The sequence below is a fragment of the Ornithodoros turicata genome, chromosome 1, assembly GCF_037126465.1.
Source record: "Ornithodoros turicata isolate Travis chromosome 1, ASM3712646v1, whole genome shotgun sequence".
Lineage (NCBI taxonomy): Eukaryota > Metazoa > Arthropoda > Arachnida > Ixodida > Argasidae > Ornithodoros > Ornithodoros turicata.
In genome coordinates this window covers 36,246,416-36,269,987 of record NC_088201.1, presented here as the reverse complement: position 1 = coordinate 36,269,987, position 23,572 = coordinate 36,246,416, and the positions used below count along the sequence as shown (strand labels likewise).

The 23,572-nt window shown below is 46.2% G+C and overlaps 1 protein-coding gene across 1 annotated transcript in view; it reads right to left on the bottom strand.

Moving 5' to 3' along the window:
* The window catches only part of LOC135378004 (twisted gastrulation protein homolog 1-A-like), a 55,399-nt gene that overhangs the window by 23,379 nt on the left and 8,448 nt on the right, over window positions 1-23,572 (bottom strand). The window contains exon 2 of the mRNA XM_064610804.1: window positions 21,011-21,070. The gene's annotated coding sequence lies outside the window, so the exon portion shown is untranslated. The remainder of the gene's footprint in view (window positions 1-21,010; window positions 21,071-23,572) is intronic.

Below are 23,572 nucleotides of genomic sequence, written 5' to 3'. Positions count from 1 at the left end.
ACGCGCTTACAAGAGGACGAGATTCCGCGCAGTACGTTCCCGTTTGTACGAAATCAGGCAAGTGACAAGAAAAGCACAAGTACCGCTGTACTTCCACGCGACGATGTTCAGACGGTGCAGTGAAACACTGCGTGGCCTTCGCAAGACTGATCGAGTGTCTGATAAATTCGCCGTGGCGACAATCGCGAACTTTCGCGAAGTATCTAATCCCCAGAACCTTCGAGATATCTCCTCCGCGAGGATTGTTAGACAGCCCAAGTCGGGACAGGGTGGTGGCGGGCGAGCTGATGGTAACTAACATTATGCACTCAAAATCTCTATAGACTGACGAACACGACAATAATAAAGTTTACAGCTGTGTATGAGATTTCGCCTCTTCTCCTCAATCTCGGTGCTTTTAGGAATGCATGCAAGCTGAGACCGATGCAGTTCTTATAGGTATAGGATTTCGGAGAGTTGTCCTTCTGTTCAACCATGGCATTTCTTGGCGGAGTCCATTCACTCATAACCTGGAATATCATCAGCAGGTGAGAGTCCAAGGCTTCTTGTGCTACCAGAAGAGTACGACGCCTTAGAATATCCCCCACGGCGTAAGTCGGTTATAAGACCACACGGCGCACCTGCGTGAACACCTGTGTTCTTAAAAAAAGGAAAAAGAAGACTGTAACAAATCGAATACGAATGTCCATGCAAATCTTATGAGAATATATACAGGAGACATATACAAGATGTGGAATGACAGTTTTGTGAATGATGTCGGAGATGGAAGATAAGAGATCATCCTATAACACATGCAAATCGTGCGTGAAGCTCTCGTGTATAGTTGTAGAGACGTGTCACCGCATAAGTATCTTCTGATATCTCAGGTGCAACAAACTAGGCATGAGGCGGCGGTCAGGATGAGTCCCATATATAAAGTAATCTTGCGATAAATGTGATCACTGATTTACAGAACTGGCTAATGTTGTCTACGAACGAATAACACAAATATCAGTATTATGTACATAACACCCAGCGTCCTTTCTTTGATGTCACTTCATGGAGGATTCCTTGAGGCTCGATACCGGCGCGTGGGTTCAAAAGTTGATGTCTTCGCAAACACCTTCCAAGAATATATCAAACGGCTCTTGAAGTCGTCAAAGCACAAGAATGACAGTGAAGCCACACACACACACACAAAAAAAGATCGGTTCGGCTACAAGAACTACCGGGATATTTTGTGACTGTGAGCCGCAGCATGGGTTCGACCGGATACTGAAAAGCTAGCAGCTGACGCTATAGCATTCCGGTAACTTCTAACACTAACGAGGAACAATTTTGTCTCGGTCTGTATGCCTATGCTATCAGCGCACCACCCCGAATTCTACGTGATGGTTCCCTCGATTTGCATCGCCGCTTAATGTTCTCCCAAAAGACGGCGTACCCTTCAAGTGGAATGAAAACCAGCAAGCCGCCTTTGAAGAACTGAAGACCCGTTTGTAAACCGCGCCCGTACAAAGAGATTTCAATCCAAGCACGTCGAAATGAAATGCACACCGGCACCAGTAATAAGGGTTCGGGGGCGGTGCCGGTGCAGCTCCAAAAGACAGGAAAGCTCTACCGAAGGCTGATATAGGGACTAATTAAAAACAGAAAACGGGCACCTCGCATTTCTGTAGGCCGTCATGAAGCTGCGTCCACATGTCCTGACCACGGTGGTCATGACCGTACGTCCTGTTGCAGAAAACGGTCACGTTGTATGCAGGAAACCATACCCAACGGGGTTTGCTAAAATTTACTCTTCCTTTTCCGGAAGTATTCGTGCTGAAGGTGGAAGGTCGGCAAAATTGGTGGTTCCTTCCCGCGAAGGCTGCATCAGGGCTGCCATGCGCTACTTTGTGAGGCCTATGGAGGTACCTCGGAGTTTATCTGAGGCCGCCAGCACCACTCTAAGGTGGCAGCGAGTATACAAATGTAAAATTTCAGGAATTTTTCAATGGCAAAAAATGCGTTGTTGTTTTTTTTTATTTAGAAAAATTTGAAATTTCGGAAGGGGAAACAATGAGGAAAATGCCTTGTGCTATCAAGCAATTTTATTCTTTTGAAAAGGGAACCTTTCCTGGAGTTTGAGGAGGAGGTGATACAGAAGAACAGAGGCGAAACGAAAGAAACAGCGCAGACTCAAAACCAGCGATGGTGAAAATGTGTTCAGTGTGTATGCCGTCCATTGTGTTCCCTGTCTCTGTCTTGTCTGTCGTGCTCCTGTGTCTCCAAAGAGCCCAACGAAATATTGCCCTTCTCACGAGTATACCGCCCAGCTTGCATTCTCTCACTCTACATTCCCTCTACATTCTCAGACTTTGTTCACACTTTTATTTCATAACATTGCAGGTCATTCCAAAATACAAAATTCACGCAAGATTTTCACGGACCAGTGTGTAACATTTCGCATCCAGCGACCCCGACTCGAAGCACTGCGTCACTGTGAGTCAGTACCAGCACTCGGGGAGGAAAGCCCGAGCAGCCTCGTAAGGCGGGTGTCAGGAAAGCCGTGCGGCACTTTGCGGTATTTGCAGCAGTGCTCGCCTTTTTCCTGGAGTCGACGATTCACACATGGGTAAATGTTTTTAAACCTTGTCCCTCCCACGAACCACTTTGCGAAAGTTCCCAATACCTGTGAGTGTCATCCTAACGGCGACGGCGATCTTTCGCTGCTTTGCACTGTACGTTATTGCCTTCTTAAAACGAACCTCTTGTTTTACATTGCTCTCTCTCCCCCCCCCCTTTTTTTTATTTTTCTCGAGCGTTTACATCAAAACTATTGAGGCAGTGCCATGCGCCGACGCTTTCATGAAGCAGCGATACAGTGCGTTGCCACAACATGACGGATTGAAGATCGAATGATCAATGAGTTGAACCGCAGCAGCCTGTTTTTATGCCAGCCCTCAAACGCCCATTACGACTTCATAAACAAAAAAGAGAGGACACGTTTGTTCGTTTATTATGTACAAGACTAGGCTACATTCACACTGGCCAACTTTTGAGGCCAACTCCTATACCAAAGCGCCCCGCGTATATTTAACCAACTTCGTGTAGGTAGCCTTTTCTCTCTCTCTCTCGTTGATTCGCGACATTAACGTCTGTAGCTGATTACTATATGTGCCACTTCCTTCCAACAGGCAGGTAAGTGGAATTGTGGTTTAAAATATCGTTGAATACTGAGTTACTTCGTGATATTTTGTTGTCAAATATATTTCTTGCATGCGTACACACATTCTAAGGAGCCATGAATGCAAACATAGCAATCCTGATGAGCGGGAAACGTAAGCGGAAAAGAGAAATCACGGAAACGGATCACGTGCTCTCATTCGCAATCATTGTTCCAGTACCAGTTGGTCTTGGCTGCTATTCATGGCCGGCGTGAAAGGTTGGGTAAAGTCAGGTTATAGCTCAACATATGCTCTGCATTACATAATTTATAGTTATCGCCGCTGCTTGAAAAATTAGCACGTTATCGAACCCGTTCGCGAGGTGAAGGCGCGTATGTTGGTGACTTCATTATATATCTGACCTGACGTCAACCTGACACGTGTAACTTACGATAATTTCCGGCAGTGGATTAAATGAAACCCCTACCCTGTTTTTGAAATTATGAAATTGTGAGGTGTTTTCAGTGAACTTCCCTTCGATGCTGGTGTCTTCGCCATCCATAGTGCACTTGGAAGTGTCCGCGCATGTACAAGTACTGCTGCCTGCGCCGTGGTACGTGCCAGTTCCTGGTAAAGCCTGTTATGTGGCATTGACACGCCAGAAACAGGACCAAGCAACATTTTGGTAACCACTCGCTCTTTTCTATTTTTCAGTTTATGGGTTATAATTTCGGGGAACAGAGCTCTCGAGGAAAGTGACCACCCTGCCGTGTTGCAGCCACAGGTCTGTGGTTAGCTCGGAGTGTGTAAGCACAGCTGCAAAATAACAGGGGGCTCGAAGAAATTACTGCAGGTTCCTGGGGTCGGGGCACCAGCGTTCGGCTGAAGATTTGATCCTTCCCGTTGTAGTTTGCTCAAAGTATGAAAGGATTTGACTTTCGAACGGATGAGTCAGTGGTCGAACATCAACACACTCGGTAAGCCGGTTGTGGTGATCCCGCGCTCTACCATCGACATCTCCATGAGTGACACGCTCCTGGCGTACTCGCTGCATTTCCGATTATGGTTTCACAACAAAGACATTGATGCGCCGTCGGTATATGCAGAATGACCAAAAGTACGAGACGGGACGGTACACTCTAAAACAGAACTTTACCGCATAGCACGCTGTACGCCAACCATTGCCACGAATGATAGGGTCATGGCTGCTGATTTTAGGAGAAAGTGAGAGAGAGAGGGGGGGGGGGGCGTACGCATTTTGTGTGTGTGTGTGTGTGTCAATTTGGATTTATGGTAATTGTCACAAAAATACTTTAGGAAGATCCATTGGAGGATCCTTTGGATATGCGTTAGCAGAAGCTTTTGGTTCTTTCTTGTGCTCTTCCTCCTTTCTGTTTTGCTCGTTTTCTTGGATTGCTTGTTCTGCTTTCTCCTTTTACTTTTGCTTCTTTTTTTGCTTACTTCTTTTCTTTCCTCATTTCCTCTTTCTTTTTGTTTCTGTTTCTTTGGTTCTTTTTTTTTTCTATTTTCTCTTTTGTTTCTTTTCTTTGGTTCCTTCTTTTCTTTCTCTTTTTGCGTTTCGGGGTTCGTGTTAGCGCAAGGAGTTACAGTAAGGCGTTGCGAAAAGGTCTTTCACATCGTCTTGGTTGAAGACGAGGAGCCATCACGACACACTCCTAAGTAAGCGAACGCAGTCCATCATGTGGTTGCCGCTTGTCTGTAATCCCTGGCTGGAGGTACACATACACGGTAACGACGTTGAGGTCTGTGGGAAGGCGTACGGTACAGGACTCACCGTATTCGTGAACGCTGCTGCGAATCTAATCTCCCGAGGTGCAACACTGATGCCATCCTTAGTAGTGTAGCAGACGCCCTTGTTAGTTCGCATAACTCGCGTGTCATTTCCCGCTGTCTTCGTTGTTTTCGCTCAAGCTGCTCCTGTGATAGTATCTTTTTCCTCATCTTTTTTCGTCTTTCCTTCTCTTCGTTTTTTTTTTCTTCGTTTCTTCTTCGTCTTCCTTTCGTCGTTTTTTTTTTTTCGTCTTCACCGGGATTCGAACCCGGGTACCTCTCAGTCCCGACGTGACATGGCCAGCACGCACCACTGAGCCACGGGAGCTGGTGTCCGCACATCCACACCGCCACTGACACGCCACATCCACACCATTGAGTGTACGTGAACGGTTATGTCACCTACTACACAGCTATAGTAAAAGAAAGTCGTTGTCGTCACAGGCAACCAGAATTTTTGTCTTCATTATTTGAGTAATATATCCCTGGGAACGATTTATCGGTAAATACGAGTATATTTACGAATCACAAGAAAACTCGCTGTGGTTTCCAGGGGGGCTAGGTTCGTTCAGTCTAGAGATAACTTGATGCGTCGAGAAAAATAATCGGAACACGTCTATCGGACAGCGGGCAGCACCGTGAGCAGCGCTGTCCAATAGGCGTCTTCTGATTACTTATCTCGACGCATCAAGTTGTCTCTAAACTGAACGAACTTAGCCTTCCTGCACAGAGAAACCCGAAACAACCTCGAAATAATCCTCTGTAAATATTTAAAATTCGGGCCGGGTCGGAATGATTCCGTCAAAATGGGATCGAACCTCTCCTATGCTGCCTAGTGCACGTCTTTATGGCAGCACGAAAATCCCCGGTACTGTGGGATTTTATTTTATCGTCTTTCTGGAACCCTTCGTACACACATTATGCTCTGTGTAACAAGCACGCAACGCCATATCAAATCTGAGCAGATACTTGTGCGCGCTCCAAAGATTCGAAGAATGATTCACACAGTGCACCATGGATTCCATTCAGTCTGCTGAAATTCTTTTCAAAGACCTTCATTAGCTGCCATTGAAATCAGCGCTGCTCGTCTACATCCTCCTGGAAAGCATCCAGCAGCGGATAGTTTGTAACAAAGCGGACTATTAATAGCCTCGCATGCATTCCTCTGCTAAAGGTTCACGTTCCACAGTGTCAAGGGGGCAAAAACGAGGAAGTTGATCGGAGTAATAACGCTCATTAACAGTACCAATCAAAGTTATATGTTTCTTAGTCCTTGCTATTGCATTTCCGCGAGAAATCCGCTCAACAGTATACGGAAGCATTTTCGACAGAACCGATCTCCAAGATTTCCGCGATGCTTCGAGGCCTAGCACAAGTCATTAAAACTGATGCGAAGCGTGATTACAGAATGCAAATTTGGGCCATTACCAACATCTCGAACTCCGTGACTGGTGTACGCATGCCACGACTTTTGACCTTCGTTGCAAGAGCTCAGGCGAGGCCTGGAATATCTTTCAATGAAAAGAGCACAACAAACACCGCGTCCGATTTACAAGGTTTCTGCTTCTTCAGAAGGGCTACAAACCGCGCGTTTTCCAGCGATTGATAAATGCAAAACAATAAATTATAGCAAAGCTAAATAGAGATTAAACGGTTAGGGGCATCTACATTTATTTAAAACAAGTTTTCGTGCATGAAACTGCACTTCAAGTGACAGAAACGGTCTATGAAAAGGAATATATAACACGACAGGCAGGAGAGAGATGAGCAGGGAGAGACCTCATTTCCTGTCCGTCTTGTTATATTCCTTCTGTTAGACCTTTTCTGTCACCCAAAGTGCAGTCTCATGCACGAAAACGTGTTTTAAATAAATGTAAATGGCCATAACCGTTCAATCTTTTTTTTTATTTCTCACATTCGTGTACTTGAATAGGACGAAAGGCAAGATGAACATATTTTACTAACACGTGACAGTAAAACCCTGAGAGAACGAGGTACGGTTTCGTCAAATACCACTTCGAAGGTCAACTGAGTAAAACGTGCAAATCGATCAAACAGCGCCATGGTCGACTACGTAAGACAAAGCGGTAATTCATCCATAGGCTACGACAGCGTATTTATGTCCTTACTTACTCTCTACAGGTTTGGGATTGCGTTATGGGACTGTGGTGTTAGATCGTAGCTCTCCTGCACTCATTGGCACCCCAAAACAAAGCAAATGAAAGAAACACTGTCTTCGTTATATCAGGCAAGTCGGATTCATTGAAGATGAAGCTGCGAAAGAGGAAGCGCGGATATGAGAAAATCATTAGGATGACAAATGGTTACTATTTTTGTTCATTGGGGCAGCACTTTAAAGTGAATCGTCACGCAGTCGGGTGGAAAGCAAAGGCGAAAAGATGAGCGGATGAGCCTATTGCCAGCAATCAAGAAGTCCTCATTTCCTTGGACTAGCCTCGCGGGTGAAACTGTGTCATGAGAGACAGTGTATGCCTACTTAGACATGAAATAAGCAGCGTCAACACGCGCTTCTTCGAATCACTGTCCCACTCATACATATTTGAGTTCGTTCACGAATAACGAGCAAAAAAGTCCTCCTGTCTGTCCTGCGCTATGGAAGTTTGAATCTAGTTTCTGCCATACGGCAGTTCGTCTAGCTCTAGTGTATTAATTGTGCTCATGTAACTAACGAAAATTGGCCGTGAGAAGGTAAACTCTAAAATCTGTATAACGTACCGCAAGCTGTACCCGATAAATAAAGGGTACACAAGTGAATTTTCCCCACTGCATTATAGGTCGACTGCCTCGTATATATATAAGGTACAAGGAAATTTATAAGGTGCATGGTCGTTATATAAGGTACAGTGTGGGTGCACCGTATAAAACCGAGCCTCTTACACGCGCAACTTTGCTTGGCCTTTCTTGCGCCCTTCTGCTATCAGCGCTTTTTGTTTGTGTTTTGTTCAGATATTGCCCGAAAAGGTCGGTGCATTTCAATGATGCACGAATGCACAAAGCAGAACCGGCAGTTGATTGGGCTCTGATTCAAAGGTAATACGATTCCTTTCCCTTTTGATATAATTTTGGTTTCATTAAAAAATAATAACAAAACGTGTGGAAACATTCACATCATGCTTCCGCTACATTTTCGGTTGCAACAGTCTGCACTCTTAAAAATGAACTTCACCGCATATCACGCAACTAGCCAACCATCACCTCGAATGATACCGTTATCTGCCCTGATTTGTTGGAAACGGGAGGCGTACGCCTTTTCTGTGGCACTTATGCTGTTCATAATTGTCACAGAAAAGGCGTACGCCTTCCGTTTTCAACAAATCAGGGCAGATAACGATATCATTCGAGGTGATGGTTGGCTAGGAGCGTGCTATGCGGTGAAGTTCATTTCTAAGAGTGCAGGGTCCTCAAAACTAACCGACTAATTAGCATACAAAATTACGAAAAATACTAAAGGTCTTCTCGTTCTAAACGCGAAAGTGCGTCCGCGTTTACGTGCAATTTTCCCTTTCGGTGGACGATGCGTACGTTGTATCGTTGCAGGGCGAGCGCCCAGCGCGCAAGCTTAGAACCCTGCGGTGTGGTGCATGTCAAGTATGCTAAGGGGTTGTGGTCCGAGACCACTGTAATCTCAGCCCCGAAAAGCCAATGGTCAAATTTGGTAAGGGCCCACATCACAGCGAAAGCCTCACGCTCTATCGCAGCCCAGCGCATCTGCGTATCAGATAACTTGTGGCTGGCGAACGCAATCGGCACTTCTTTGCCCTCGTCATTAATCTGTGCCAAACAGGCACCTGCTGCTTGCGCCGACGCGTCTGTGAACAGCCAGTATACGGTCGTTGAGGATCGAGCGTCGCTAAGGCCACTGCTTCGGCCAACCGTGATTTCAATGTCTGAAAACTCGACTCCGCCTCCTCGTCCCAAGGTATCAACTTGGGCACCCTCTTTCCCGTGCAATCCATCTGCATGGCAGATCCGTACACGAGGGGGATTGAATACTGCGTATGGCAAAAAGAAAGGCAGCAACGTGCTGGCATCTCTGGCCCAGCCTGAAATGTATCAAGCGAAATAACTGTTAGGTCAGTAAGGTATTTGCTGATTAACATATATAGGGTGGTTTCTATTGTTGGAAACACAGCAATCACAAGCGGCTTGGTAACAGACCGCACGCACCACTTTTCTGTACTTAAGCTGCAAACAGGCGCTTCATAACGAGTAGCACCTGTTTATTGCTCAAATGCCGCAAAGATAATGCGCCTTGAGCCATTACAATAATAAAACGTCACGTCTTTATGCTTAAATATTTGTACTAACCCTGCAACACAGGTGCAGTGAGCTTGAACAACAGCAGCTGGGGCGCCCGCTTTGAGTACCACGACCTGCTTGTAATGGCCAGATTTCATAGAGCAAAGACATATGCTCCTGAGCACCAGCAAGTCTGTCCCGCGACGAGCGAGGTACTCAATTCAACGAATGTACTTTTCTTCCTTGAAGATCCATCCCTTGTTCAGTTGGCGACTTGATGCGACGAAGTGGCCATCGATAGTGTTTTCATCAAGTGCCGGCACACATGATAAGTCGCTTGACCATTCACCGCCTGGCTCTAGAAATTTCCTTAAGTCGTCGAAGGAAAACATTTTCACGGAACGTCAATGAAGCACTTGCACAACAGCAGACCAAATCTCCCACTTTAACAGTTAGGGTAACGAAGATGTTCGCGGATCACGCGTTCATGTAAGACGCCAACGCATTCACGCAAATGGACGCAAATGGGACCGGCGAGCTGCCTAGAGCCACCAATCGCGTTTCCGGTAATATCCACCAGAGGCGCTCCTCGGCGCTGGAAAAGGTCCATTGCGAACCCGCGTACGTAGTCGCGATAATAACCGTAAAGGCCTAGTACGCTCCTTAACTCGCGTTTTATGGTCGGACGCTTGAGCTTCTTGATTGCCTCTATCTTTTCCGGGTCAGGAGCGTGTGTTCCGGAGCCCACGATGTGCCCGAGGTACCGTATTTTGCCCCGTGCCACCTGACACCTCTCGAGGTTTAACGTTAACTGCGCCTCCCTGAGTGGGCTAAAGGCTCATTCACAATATGCGTTTCAAAAAGCGGCGCCGCCTCAGCGTTCGCGGCGCCGCCGAGAAGGGCCGGTCACACATAGCCGAGCCGCCATCCTGAAAACGCGCTTCGTTGTTGTTGCTACGTCAAGATCGTACCGACACTTCCAGCTCTCTTCCTCAAGATTTACATTGTGAAGCATGTTATCCATTTTATAATTATCGTGAAGCATTTCTGCTGGAATCATCAATCGTTGGAACGGCAGACGTGACACAATAGCAGAGAAAGAACGGCAGAAGAAGCGAGACACATGTTTACCTACCGACGACCAACACACGGTCACACACAAGTCGTATTTATTTTTGTCGATTCCGTGGTTTGCGCAAATTCCCAGCTTATCTTTGATACCTCAGACACCAAACAACTATTGGTGACAAGAAATTTAGCAAGGAAAGGTAGCACCAAACACACACGCACACACTCTTAGAAATGAACTTCACCACATAGCACGCTCCTAGCCAACCATCATCCCGAATGACAACGTTCTCGCCCCTGATTTGCTGAAAACGGGAGGAGGAGCCTATTTTGTGCCATTATGCACGGCACAAAATAGGCTCCTCCTCCCGTTTTCAACAAATCTAAGGCGAGAACGTTGTCACTCGGGGTGATGGTTGGCTAGGAGCGTGCTATGTGGTGAAGTTCATTTTCAAGAGTGCACGCACAAATGACAAAAGATCCTAGCGCGGTATCGGGAGGCCCGCCGTTGCCCGCCGGCGCCAAAAGGAAGCCACCTCCACCCCTCCGAGCGCTCCGATTGGCTGGATGAAAAGCGTTCGCGTTTCTGCCCTCCGAAGCTGCAGCACGGAGCGGTCAACTACACTCTTAAAAATGAACTTCACCACATAGCACGCTCCTAGCCAACCACCATCCCGAATGACAACGTTCTCGCCCCTGATTTGTTGAAAACGGGAGGAGGAGCCTATTTTGTGCCGTGCATTATGGCACAAAATAGGCTCCTCCTCCCGTTTTTAACAAATCTAGTGCGAGAACGTTGTCATTCGGGGTGATGGTTGGCTAGGAGCGTGCTATGTGGTGAAGTTCATTTTTAAGAGTGTACGGCAAGGGGTACTCGACATCACCACCACCACCACCACCACCACGGAGCGGTTCTCGGAAAGCGACTGGAAACGCTCCGCGGCTCGCGTTTCGCGGCGCCACGAACGCGAAACGCGTTCAAAAAACGCATGTGTGAATCCAGCTTAAGAACTGATCTCAGATGTTGCATATGCTCTTCCCACGTGTCTGAGAATACCGCGATATCGTCCAGGTAAGCACATGCGTAACTCTGGTGGCGAACAAGAAGAGAGTTCACCATTCGTTGGAACGTTGCCGCCGCGTTCTCCAACCCAAACGGCATGACACGCCAGGCGAATTGGCCCACGTGCGTCACAAAGGCGGTCATTTCTTGACTCTTTCGAAACCGGAATCTGGCAATAGCCGCGGCCCAAATCTAAACACGTGATATAGCGCGTCCGCCCGACGCGATGCACCAGTTCATGTTGTAACGCCATCGGAAAGGCATCGTCGACGGTATTCGCATTTAGCCGCCTCAGACATATGGCGCCCTCTTTCTTTGCGACGCACACCACCGGGTGCGCGTATTCACTCACGACCGGATAGATAAGGTCTTGTTCAAGCAGGTCGCTAATCTGCTTCCTATTTCCCCTTTTAGCATAGCAGGTACTCGATAGGGATTCGCTCTTTTAGGGACGTGGCCTTCCCGCAACCGAATCGAATGTGGGGCTACATCGGCTACACGGGCGGTGTCACTAAACACACCCGCATAAGTCTGAAAGAGGTTCCGAACCTCCGATGCCTCTCTGGAGCTCAGATGATCCGTAGCATCTGCTGGCAAAATCGCACGCTTATCCTCGTCACCAACGGGAGCATACACAACCTCCCCGAATTCCTCATCTCCTTGAAAGATGACTCCTTTATGCCACACTCTAGCATGGTACGCACGGATATTATTAGCGTGGATGTTACGGATTTTACCGACATCTGTCAACACTTTATAGGAGTGTTCGCGGTGTCTCCCTACGACCTGAGAGGGACCCTTCCATTTGGGCTGGTGTTTAGCTGTTCGTCCCGTGTCAAAAATTCAGTTTTGAAAGCTTCAAGCATAATCTCTCCGGCGACCGCTACCCGGTTTACGGACCATTGTTTTCCGTTTTCGGTCTGCGCCTCCTTTGGTTTCGTGCCCTTGACCGAAGTCCTCTGGGGACAATCCCTCGCCCAGTCGCCCAGTGGTCTCCGCCACAAGTGTAACAGCCTTTCTCGCCGTTGTGCCTGCGGGGCCGCCATTCTCTGCTTGCCACCTGCGAAGGTCGCATCTGCCGCTCGTTTTCCGGCTTCCCCTTTTTCCCCTCACGGGATGACTCACTGGTCCGTTTCTCTTTGCTTCGCCGTACCGCGCTATTCCTTCCTTTTGCGTCCTCAAATTTCTCAACAAATTAATAAACTAAATCATCTTCGGACGGCTTCGGCTTTACACATTGAAGCTTTAGGAATTCCTGTGCCTCATCGATGAGGGACTCTAAAAACCGATCGGCCACGATGAGCGTGAGGAGAGAGTCATAATCGTCACACTCCCGCGCTTTTGAGGATCCCTTTCAGTACGTCAGAAAGCTTCCAGCTGACCCTGAGGGTGAGGAGGAGGAGGAGGAGGAGTGTCGTTGGGAGGAACCGAGAGGTCTGCCTGCCTGAATAGGCGGCATGTTTCTCGGGAAGGGAAAGGTGGTGGAGAGGAGGAGAGGAAAGGGTGAAGTGGAAGACCGAGCGGAATCCGCTCGGGGGGAGGATAGCTGCGTCCATGGGCCGACTTCAGGGGAACTGTGCCGGCATATGCCTATTACACATCTGAGGGAAACCCAGGAAAAACCCCAGACGGCACAGCCGGCCCGCGGATTCGAACCGCGGACCTCCCAGTCTCCAAGCGCACGCTGCGCCGCTGCGCCACCGGAGCTGGTCCCTGAAGGTGTAGGGGATGTTATACAGCATTTCAGCAACACAGGTGCCAGAAGTTAAAAGCAATTTAGCTTAGCAATAGCTTAGACAAGGTGCGTGTCTGGCTACTTATGCCCCAGGTGGCTAGTGACCATGGGACAAAACCATCTTTTGAACCACCTGGGCATGGCTCGGGGGAAACTAACCTTACATACACTCTTAAAAATTAACTTCACCGCATAGCGCGCTCCTAGCCAACCATAATCTCGAATGATATCGTTATCTGTCCTGATTTGTTGAAAACGGGAGGCATACGCCTTTTTTGTGACAATTATGATCCGCATAAGTGTCACAAAAGAGGCGAGCGCCTGCCGTTTTAAACAAATCGGGGCAGATAACGATATCATTCGAGATTATGGTTGGCTAGGAGCGCGCTATGCAGTGAAGTTCATTTTTAAGAGTGTACCGCATGCACATAATGATACCTTTATCACTCCCGATTTGTACAAATCGGGAGTGATAAAGGTATCATTATGTGCATGCGGTGCATTATGTGCACTCTAAAAACGGGAGGCATACGCCTTTTTGGAACACTTATGCAGTAAAAAAAAAAAGGCGTACGCCTCCGCTTTCTACACTCTAAAAACACAGCTTCACCGCATAGCACGCGGTGTGCCAACCATTGCCACGAATGATAGGGTTATCGCTTCTGATTCGAAAACTGAGGGGGACGTACGCCTTTTTGTGGCAATTGAAAATTGTCACAAAAAGGCATACGCCCCCCTCTGTCTTCCAATCACCAGTGATAACACTATCATTCGTGGCAATGGTTGGCACGCAGCGTGCTATGCGGTGAAGCTGTGTTTTTAGAGTGTAGAAAGCGGAGGCGTACGCCTTTTTTTTTTACTGCATAAGTGTTCCAAAAAGGCGTATGCCTCCCGTTTTTAACCAATCAGGGGGCAGAACGATGCCATTCGGGATGGTGATTGGCTAAGAGCGCGCTATGTGGTGAAGCTCTGTTTTTAGAGTGTATAAATAAGGGCTGAAGTAACACATTTACACCTCATCACAACCCCGTTTATACCACACGCTTTAAAAATGAACTTCACTGCAGTGCATGCTCCTTGCCAACCATCATCCCGAATGACATCGTTCTGTCCCCTGATTTTTTTTTTAAACCGGAGGAGTACGCCTTTTTATGACAATTATGCAGTGCATAAATGTCACAAAAAAGGCGTACACCTCCCCTTTTCAGCAAATCATGGGAGAGAACGATGGCATTCGGGATGACGGTTGGCTAGGTGCGTGCTATGCGGTGAAGTTCATTTTTAAGAGTGCAAGTGTGAGATATAGGTCAGCGAGGCTACACCTCCCACGGTAGCTGATGGTATAATAATTATGGACTTCTATATTTTTCGTATACCTTTACTTGCGCAACCGTGCTGCACCACATTATTATTATTATTTTGTGCAGACGGTATCATCTCAGTTAGCTCTCAGTGATTTAACAAACACGTACGTCAATGCAGTAGCATCTTAATTAACAGAGCGAGTGAGTTAAGGCAGCGCATTATCTTTACCTGCACTCGTAAAAATGAACTTAACCGCATAGCACGCTCCTAGACAACCATAATCTCGAATGATATCGTTATCTGCCCTGATTTGCTGTAAACGAGAGGCGTACGCTTTTTTGTGACACTTATGCTGTTCATAATTGTCACAAAAAAGGCGCACGCCTCCCGTTTTCAACAAATCAGGGCTGATAACGATGTCATTCGAGATGATGGTTGGCTAGGAGCGTGCTATGCGGTGAAGTTCATTTTTAAGAGTGTACGGCTTAGCGGTCGCGGAGCAGCATTGTAAGCAGTAGTGCTCCTCGAATGACTTTCCCCCCATATTTCTTTTTATCGTGCACGATTCCATTACGGTACACACCCATGATTTGTGAACGCCTATTTTGTGTGTGCGTTAAAATGTGTTTTCCCTCTCCTTCCCTCTCGTGGTGATTGTTGTTATTAAAAGACAGATTTCCCCAAAAGTAAGGCACCTTATGTACAGCGTACCTTATAAGAGCTGTACCTTTGGAGCGGTGTACAACGAAAACACAGTCCATATTTCTATTAATCTTATTCGGGAGCAACCATAGCTAACATTCAGAAAAAAAAAAAAAAAAAAAGGAAAAAGAAAAGAAAAAAATGCAGAACACTGAACGCACCTGCTGACGAGAAATAAACGCTTAAAATCGCCTGGTCTGAATAGCCAACGCTTCTCGACGGCGAGGTCATTATCTCGACGAAATTTTTTTCTCGAGTATTACTGCGGCTAGAGGTAAAATATTGGTGTGCAATTCTCAGTTAGTGTTAGGCTACAACGTTTTCATATTCTTTTCTTTTTCTTTTTTTTAGAAAAAGATATGTGATGATGCCCTGACGTCCTTGCCTGAGTGTTATGGAATAATTTAGTTATATTCCAAGTGTTGTGCTATTATCTGGTTATTATTATGTTTGTCGTATAGTATTCAGCGGTGGCTCATGTGCCACATGTCTCGTAAGCCAATTTGCTGATATTACTTGAATCCGAAATTCTGATATATCTAATATTTTCGAGGACAACTCATTCTGTATGCAGCACCACATTTGGGTGAACAGCAAACCAAGTAAACCGATGCGTTAAATGGGTTTTGTCACTTTAGTATATGTGGTGAAAACCATCGTGCATGTGCATCGCATTGCACTTCACGACAGAGTATTGAGGGAAAAAAAGAATTATTTTTCTAGGTGTCGTACTTTGCAAGATACTGGCCCTCGTACATACGCCCGCGTCAAACTCTCACGTCAGCGAAGCGGGTGCTACGACCATTCCCATTGGTTCTCGTTAAGCGCGTGACCTCTCCCGCACCCTTAAAAACAAACTTCACCCCATAGCATGCTCCTAGCCAACCATCATGTCGAATGATATCGTTATCTGCCCTGATTTCTTGAAAACGGGAGGCGTACGCTTTTTTTGTGACAATTATGAACAGCATAAGTGTCACAAAAAAGGCGTAGGCCTCCCGTTTTCAACAAATCAGGGCAGATAACGATATCATTCGAGATGATGGTTGGCTAGGAGCGTGCTATGCGGTGAAGTTCGTTTTTAAGAGTGCGCACTGTCTCACTGGCGGAGACACTTGCAGTGGTATCAGAAGCGGATGAGTTTCGGATTCGCGTCTATTTCTCTATTTTGCAACGAAACTTGGAATGCAGGATCACATCGATGCAAATAACCACCTTTTAACATGTATCCTGCATAACTTGCGAACGGGAACTAAGGTGCAAAATGTCACAATCCATTTCACGGAGAATTTATCTTCAAGCGCACCAAACACTCAGACTGGACGGACCTTTCGGTCGCACCTGACATGTCGCGTCTACTTGCTCGAGACTAATCATTGAACGTCATTCGTTCTGTTATAATGTACTAGTTGCACTGTTACGACATCCCGCAAAATGTCGAAAGATGTGAATCCGTGTAATCTGCATGTTTTACCGAGCGCATTACGTTCATCACGATGCTACGCAAGCGAAGCTTTTTGTACGATGTGATGTGATGTGATGTGAGTAAAGAAAAAAATGGGGATGTAAGTTTCGACGAAGTCAAACTGGCTACCCCAGTACACTTAATACAGAAAGTTCAATCTGATGATGAGAAGATGAAAACGCAAAAGGATGATGTCCAGAGACGAACAGAGATGATAATTGAGTTCAACATGTAGGCCAACGAGAAAACTCGTAGTTACAGTATTTCTTCAAATGAGTCGGTCGATCGCGTTCCGAGTAGCGTTCCTGTTGCGGAGGAGCTGGTTCGTCGTCCGTGCAGCTGTCAAACAGTCAAACCGGCACACCAAGTAAATAAGCAAATCAAATGGGCTGCTCCCGATACAAGAGTGTGTCCACGCCAACAGCGGCCACGCCTCCGTACAGGTGCACATGGCCCGCCGCACATTTTTTTTTCCTCTCTTCTGCGGCTGACCACACCTGAGCAGCACAACCCCCTTTCCAGAAATGGTGAGGTCGCGTAGCGATGACCTCAAATAGCTCAAAGGAGAAGCCGCGCCATTCTTATTTTGTGCGAGTGAAACCGATTCCTAGGACTTTTGTTGATTTCCTTTGGGTGAACATCCGGAGTGCCGTCTGTCCTTCGGCGGTTGGCCAGATGAATTTCAATAAAGGATTCGCGGAATAGGATGTTGTTCTTCCTGTTGTGTTTTATGGCTTCTCATATGACATCTGGCCTTTCGTAGCTGCGCAAGGAACAATTGCCCGTGACGCAACGCGAGCATTTCAAGAATGTATGGGTCACTCCTCTGCTTCTTTTCAAACACCTCTTTCCGCGAGCTGTTTTTGCCGCGGGACGGTAATGCGGTGTATTCCTCATCAAGCTTAATATGGACGGCACATAACGCAGAGACGCGGCCTTGTGCGTGAGCAGCCTCATCATGGGTAATCGCGCCGGCACGCGTGCACCAGGCAGCCGGCCTGGATTATCGCGGAGTGTTATATACCAGTTCCGGAATTACGTGTTTCGTGTTAATATCGGACGCTTTGTGGAGGAGCTGTCCGACCAGCATTTTAATGAGGCGTCATTAGAAAATCGCATAACGCTAATCTAGTTTTTATACTAGATGCAGCTAACCAACCGCAGGACTATATAGTGTGCCAGGAGCACTTACTCGAGCAACATATAAGTACAAAAACGTCCAACACTACGATTAGCTCAGCCGTGTTTTCTCTGATCGAAAGTTGATACGGAGCCTGTCAAATTATCGCATGCTAGAGCGCACCGTCAGCCATGTCACTGCTCAGCGGGAGGACTGAATAGGGGTCCGTCCGGAGATTCTTGTCAAAACCCGTTTTAGGTTGGAAGTGTGCCTCTACGAAAGAAGAGAGTTGACGAAAAAGACGGTGAGGCCACAAACTATGTCGTCCTCCAGGTGTTCGCCTCGTTGTAGTTCTCGGTCTATATGTATAAAAAATATCGCGTGCGTTACAGTCGATGCGACAGCAAGTTCTATTGGTCATTGTGGCCAGCAGTGCGGCATCTCTTTTTGCATCAGTTATGTTGGCATTTTCGTAACTGTTGCCCTATGCAGGCCTCGTTCATTCGTCACAATTCCTTGATTGTGGATCACGTTCTTTTTAAACGGCCCACATTGTCACCTGGAATAAGCACTTTCGCAATACAGTATCCCGGTAAAGAAAAACGACCCACTATGCTTCCACGGTTACGATATAATTTTTCCCTATTTAGGTATAACCTGTGATAATATTACGAGCATTACGAGCATTTCAGTTTACACGACGAAAGTCTTTTTTTACTTGCATTCGAGTCAACATGAATCTGCAGAACCCAGGAACCAGACTATAGGTCTAATGACCGGATTAAAATTATAAGATCGGTGTCTCGTGTTTGTTCCTTCCATTTTCGCCTCATCCTCAAGGAATGTTCCCTTCAGCGATTTCACACCACCTGGCTTGCCTCATCTCTTATACCTCACTAAAATCGGGTCCTTTCTGAAGTTCAGTGCAGTTTCTGGACGCGAATGATGGTGCTCTCGCAGGCTAAGCTGAAGACCCGGTCAATTTCAGACACGAGCTCGATTCCACGCGGTCATGGATTTAGAAATGCCTCGATCGCAAATTTGAAAGCAACATTCCTTGTTGCCAGATTATGACGACGGCGATCCTTGTTTACAGATAGGTACGTATACCGGCAACATATATGCTTCCACTGCTCCTTCCATAAACGTATCGTTTCTGGCAGTCGCGTTAGAAGTGGCCACGGCCACAATAGTTAACAATACCAGACTCAGAATAGTGACGGCATGGATGCTCTGTGTAAGGTCATGCGCTTCTTCAGTAGAAAACCTGATCAACAACGGACAGTATCACGAGTCGTAGATGTCAACGACCAGACCCGTTTACTAAATGACATGGACCGAGCACTTTGAGGTACGATTTACGTCAGCGCATTGTCGCAGTCGAAATATTCGGTCGTCTGCCTGGTTAAATCAAGGACGTCCCTGCCGTGTCTCATTGACAGGGTTCCGCGTTTTCGGTTTTAATCGAAAAACACCGAAAAACATACGCCGGGTAAATTCTCCCTCATTCGGTTTTAATAAAAAAACGCCGAATACAGAGGGACATTCCAGGACATGACAGAGATAAATTGCTGCTTATGCCCAGCAAGTTGCTGAAGCAGATCGGAAAACCGTACAGAAATACGATGGTTCCGAAAAATGTCCGTTTACTTTTTCGTTAGCCGTAAAACGCCGCCGCAGCGAACAACGCCACCTTGAATGAGCGTCGTGCGGAAATTACATTGTGATTTCTATTCGCCGACGACGCCGACGGTAAACCATGTACACGCCAGGAAAAACATCGAAAAACGCCGATTTCGTGAAAATCAATAAACACCGAAAAACATACGCCGTATCCGCCGAAAAATAAAAACCGAAAACGCGGAACCCTACTCATTGAGCTTTCAACGCGTAGATATGAAGGTACCAAACGCTTCTCTTGGATCAGGTGGGCGTTAGCTCTCGTGTCTAACAACTTCCTTTCTGGATTGCCGATAAGCGTTCTTAGCCATAGCGAATGATCACTATCATCCTCTTGGGTTCATCCGCCCGTCTGACTTCCCCGTAATCAGAGGTGGGGAAATTACTTTTATTTTGTAATGAATTACCATTACTCATTACTTGTATAAAAAACTAATGAATTACATTACTCATTACTTTTTGGATATTAGTAATGCATTAGTTATGCCATTACTTTAACGAAGTAATGGCATTACTCTGGCATTACATTTACGTTTTAGGGCATAAGCCTCAAAGGTGCTATGCATAAGTTTTTTTCTTGCTTTTTTTGCTATAGGCAATAGCCACCCGAGTGTCCCCAAATCGGTGCCACTAAATCCCCGCAGAAGCGAGTCTGATAGGCAAAAGCTATAGATAAGATTTATTGCAGATGATGCCTTTTCTAGCATTATGGAGCCGGCGTATGAGGCCCAGCTGTACAGTTCTGTCCTGGCAGAAAAACTACCTCTGACAGCACAAGAGAAGCTAACACGGTACCATACCAAAACAGTGAATCCCTACGGCAATTGTTACGTATTACCCTCATAGAGGCAATGTTTCTATTTCATTGATTTTCCTTTACTCCAAATGCGCACAAGAGAAAATCGGTGATATCATCATGTAGACATTTGTGACACACACCGCCGACTGTTGAACTCTTGCAGAATTCCCCAGGCTGCGCCTTTCTCTTTCCTTGTTGCCTTGTGCTCATTGTTAAAGGGGGGTTGAAGAAAACCTGAATGTTCCCAATCTTCACGTGGCGCAATGAACATTCGACAAAAGTAATGAGTAATGCCACCCTGCATTACTCAGTCGAAATGTAATGCATTACCATTACTCATTACTTGCTAGCAAAACGTAATTCATTACCATTACTCATTACTCAAAAGTAATGCATTACCGGTAATGAATGAACCGGTGAGCTTTTGTCCGCGCCCCACCGGTAATGCATTACTTTGTAATGCATTACTCCCCACCTCTGCCCGTAGTGCTTGAGTTCTCACGTTCGTCTAAACTGAGCGACAGCACTCGCCCGTATGTTCTGCAAAGGATGCCAATTGGCCGCGCTAGGTGTTCTTCAATGCAATTGATTCAATATCATGTCGCACGTGGTTGAATGTGCACTGAAGTGACCACAAATAATGGCCCGATGCCGAGGAATCACATCTACCGAACAGGCAAAGTTAAAGCGTTGCTAAAGCCAATTTAGCGTTATCGACACGCACATGCTTGAACTGAGTTTATGTGGTACACAGTCACATCTCTCTGAGCAACGGAGAGGAACATATGGGCTTATGGATGCAACGAATCGTGCATATCATCGCACTGAGCGTTAAAATGTTCAATGCAAAGATTATGACTGCCGAAGACAAGAGAGAGAGAGAGAACAACTCACCAGCCAGGATTGATAGCATTGCTCTGCACACTTCAATACCAATTCAGATCATGTCCTCGACTGCAGTGTCCAATTGGAATGGAATCAAAAGAAAACCAGAAGTTGGAAACGTTGTCTCATACGCTCTCGTACTGTACTTTTAAAAATGCACAAGAAAACGGGAGGGTGAATAAAACCTTCACGTGTGAGTACATCACAGCAAATGGGACCATATTGTCACGGGAGACAGCGGCCAACGTGTGCTCGGAGCAAAGCCTATACGAGGTGATCAAATTAATATTGGGATTGCGTGTAGGCCACGTGCTCAGATATCTTCTGTCCGGACACTTTCAAGCTGTTGATGTCAAAGACCAGCAGCCGCAAGCCGAATAGCGACATATAGGATGAAGGTGTAACATCTCGATATGCTCAGCGTTTCGTGTTTATCTGTTTCTTCTTCTTCTTTCTTTTTTATCGTTATTATGCGACTATTTAAAGAAAATACAGCGTACTCGGTGCCGAGGAACACGGGGATAGCTTCAATAAAGATGCTTTTATCGCGCTGTCATTTTGCTATTTTTTGCTTTCTTGCAACCTCGGATATGCGTTTTATATTTTATTGCCGCGAAACTGGCCAAGGTTTTCGCAATAAAAACGGGCGACCGGACGGGCCCAACGACCCCAAATCACGCGGAATTAATTTGCGTCGCGGCGACTCTCCTTATCGTATTTCGCAGTGACGAACAAAAGTGATGAATCTCTCTGTTTCGTCAGCCCTCAAGTGTTGTTTTCTTTCCCGTGCCTTCTGACGCGGTCTCAAAACGGCTGGACACGCGTGCACCCTTCGCTCTCGCCCGTCACGAACTCTATTCTCGCAATTCCGCCACAAATGCCCGCGCACCATGCAAGGAGGGGAAATGCCAATGTTGTTCAAACATCTCTCGGTTCACCGGAAACGAATTCGAAAAAAATAAAAAAATACAGTGCCCCTTTTTTTTTCTTTTTTTTTTTGCGGGGATATGTTTCTTGCCCTGCGGAAATAAGTATTGCGACTCATATTCGCGTATTTATAAAAAAAGTCCGTATTATAACTAGTCTGTAGCAAGAAGTTATGACAGATCGCAAATGATCTATAGGGTTACCCAATTCTTCCACTCTAAAAAATAACGATGGCACGGCAGATGCCAAAACTTCTGTCAACGCTGTATGGAGTGCTAAAAAATCGTGTCAAAAATTTTCAGCTTCCAGGCATGTTTCAGTACATTATGAGGAATGAAAAACCGCTCTTTCCCAAACATCGTCAGTGTCCCGACTTTCTTGAGCTATCGGGGCATCGGTGATTGCCTTGAAATTAATTCTGGAAGGTATATTTACTAAAAATGGTGCAACAAAAATGCATAATATGCTTCGAAATTGTCAAAAAAAGCTGCAAAGTAATTATCGCAACAAAGTTTAGGCAGCTGCGAAATTACGCTAACCCGCGTACAGACCAGGCTCAGCAGGCGGTATAGACCATTGAAAACGGCATCTGTTTTTGTTCAATTTTCACAATCTATCGACAAAGAACTGGACCAACTGGCAATTTTTGCTTAAATTTTAGCGCATAATAATGTCTTCCAACGTATAGTTTGGCTTCAAAGGGTCTTTCTATTCATTGTATCTTCGCGTTACGAACCCCGTACTTCTTATTTATTTTATTTATTATTTATTTATCTAACAACATACCATACCAACATACACAACATAATTACTGCAAAGAATCGGATCACAGCGTGTGCTAGTGCGATCCGTGTCTTGGGCAGCCCTGTATTATATAGAGGATTCTTGACACATGGCAAACACATTAGCTGCTGATCCAGGTGACCACAGAGGTCATAGCCGAGAACAGCCGTCAAATAGCATTAAAACTCATACGAAATCAACAGCATTCTTCCGATCTGTGTGACTACACAAAATATTGCAGGCCTTCCTCTCTCTTTCTTGGTTCTTCATCAATACTTTCATTTGAAAGTGAAAAGAGTGAAAGTGAAAAAAAAGAAGAAAAACCTGGCTCGGCTACTCCAGACCAAAACACAATAGTTGCCAAAGAGGAACAAAAAGAGCATAGGTATAAGAAGCGCGCACTGTATCGCTATTTGCAATAGGGTGGATGCGCAAGTGGATACAACTCTGTACGACCTCGGGGGGACAGTTCCCGTCAAAAATCCCGTCCCGTGATTCACGTTTCGAAACCCCGGGATTGTAAAAACGACTCGGGATTTCGATCCCTAGTTGTGAGCAGAGGCGCATCTAGAGTGTGGCAGGGGCGCAAAGTAAAAAAGAGTGAGCCTGCCATACAGACCAGGAGAACATGGGATGAGGTTGCCAGGTTGTACTTCATGAGATTGAATCTGAAGACCAGTGAACCTAGTGGACTGGACTATCTGAAAGAGCCTTCAGCTCTCATACAAGATGTGATTGAACAGCACGACATTGGACTTCTGAAGTTTGACAAGCGCACTAGGAAAGAGGGTTAGTTTCAAGTGCAACGATTCAATTGCAGTTTCCGTCACCCGTTGTGAGATAAGAGTATCATATGTTAAG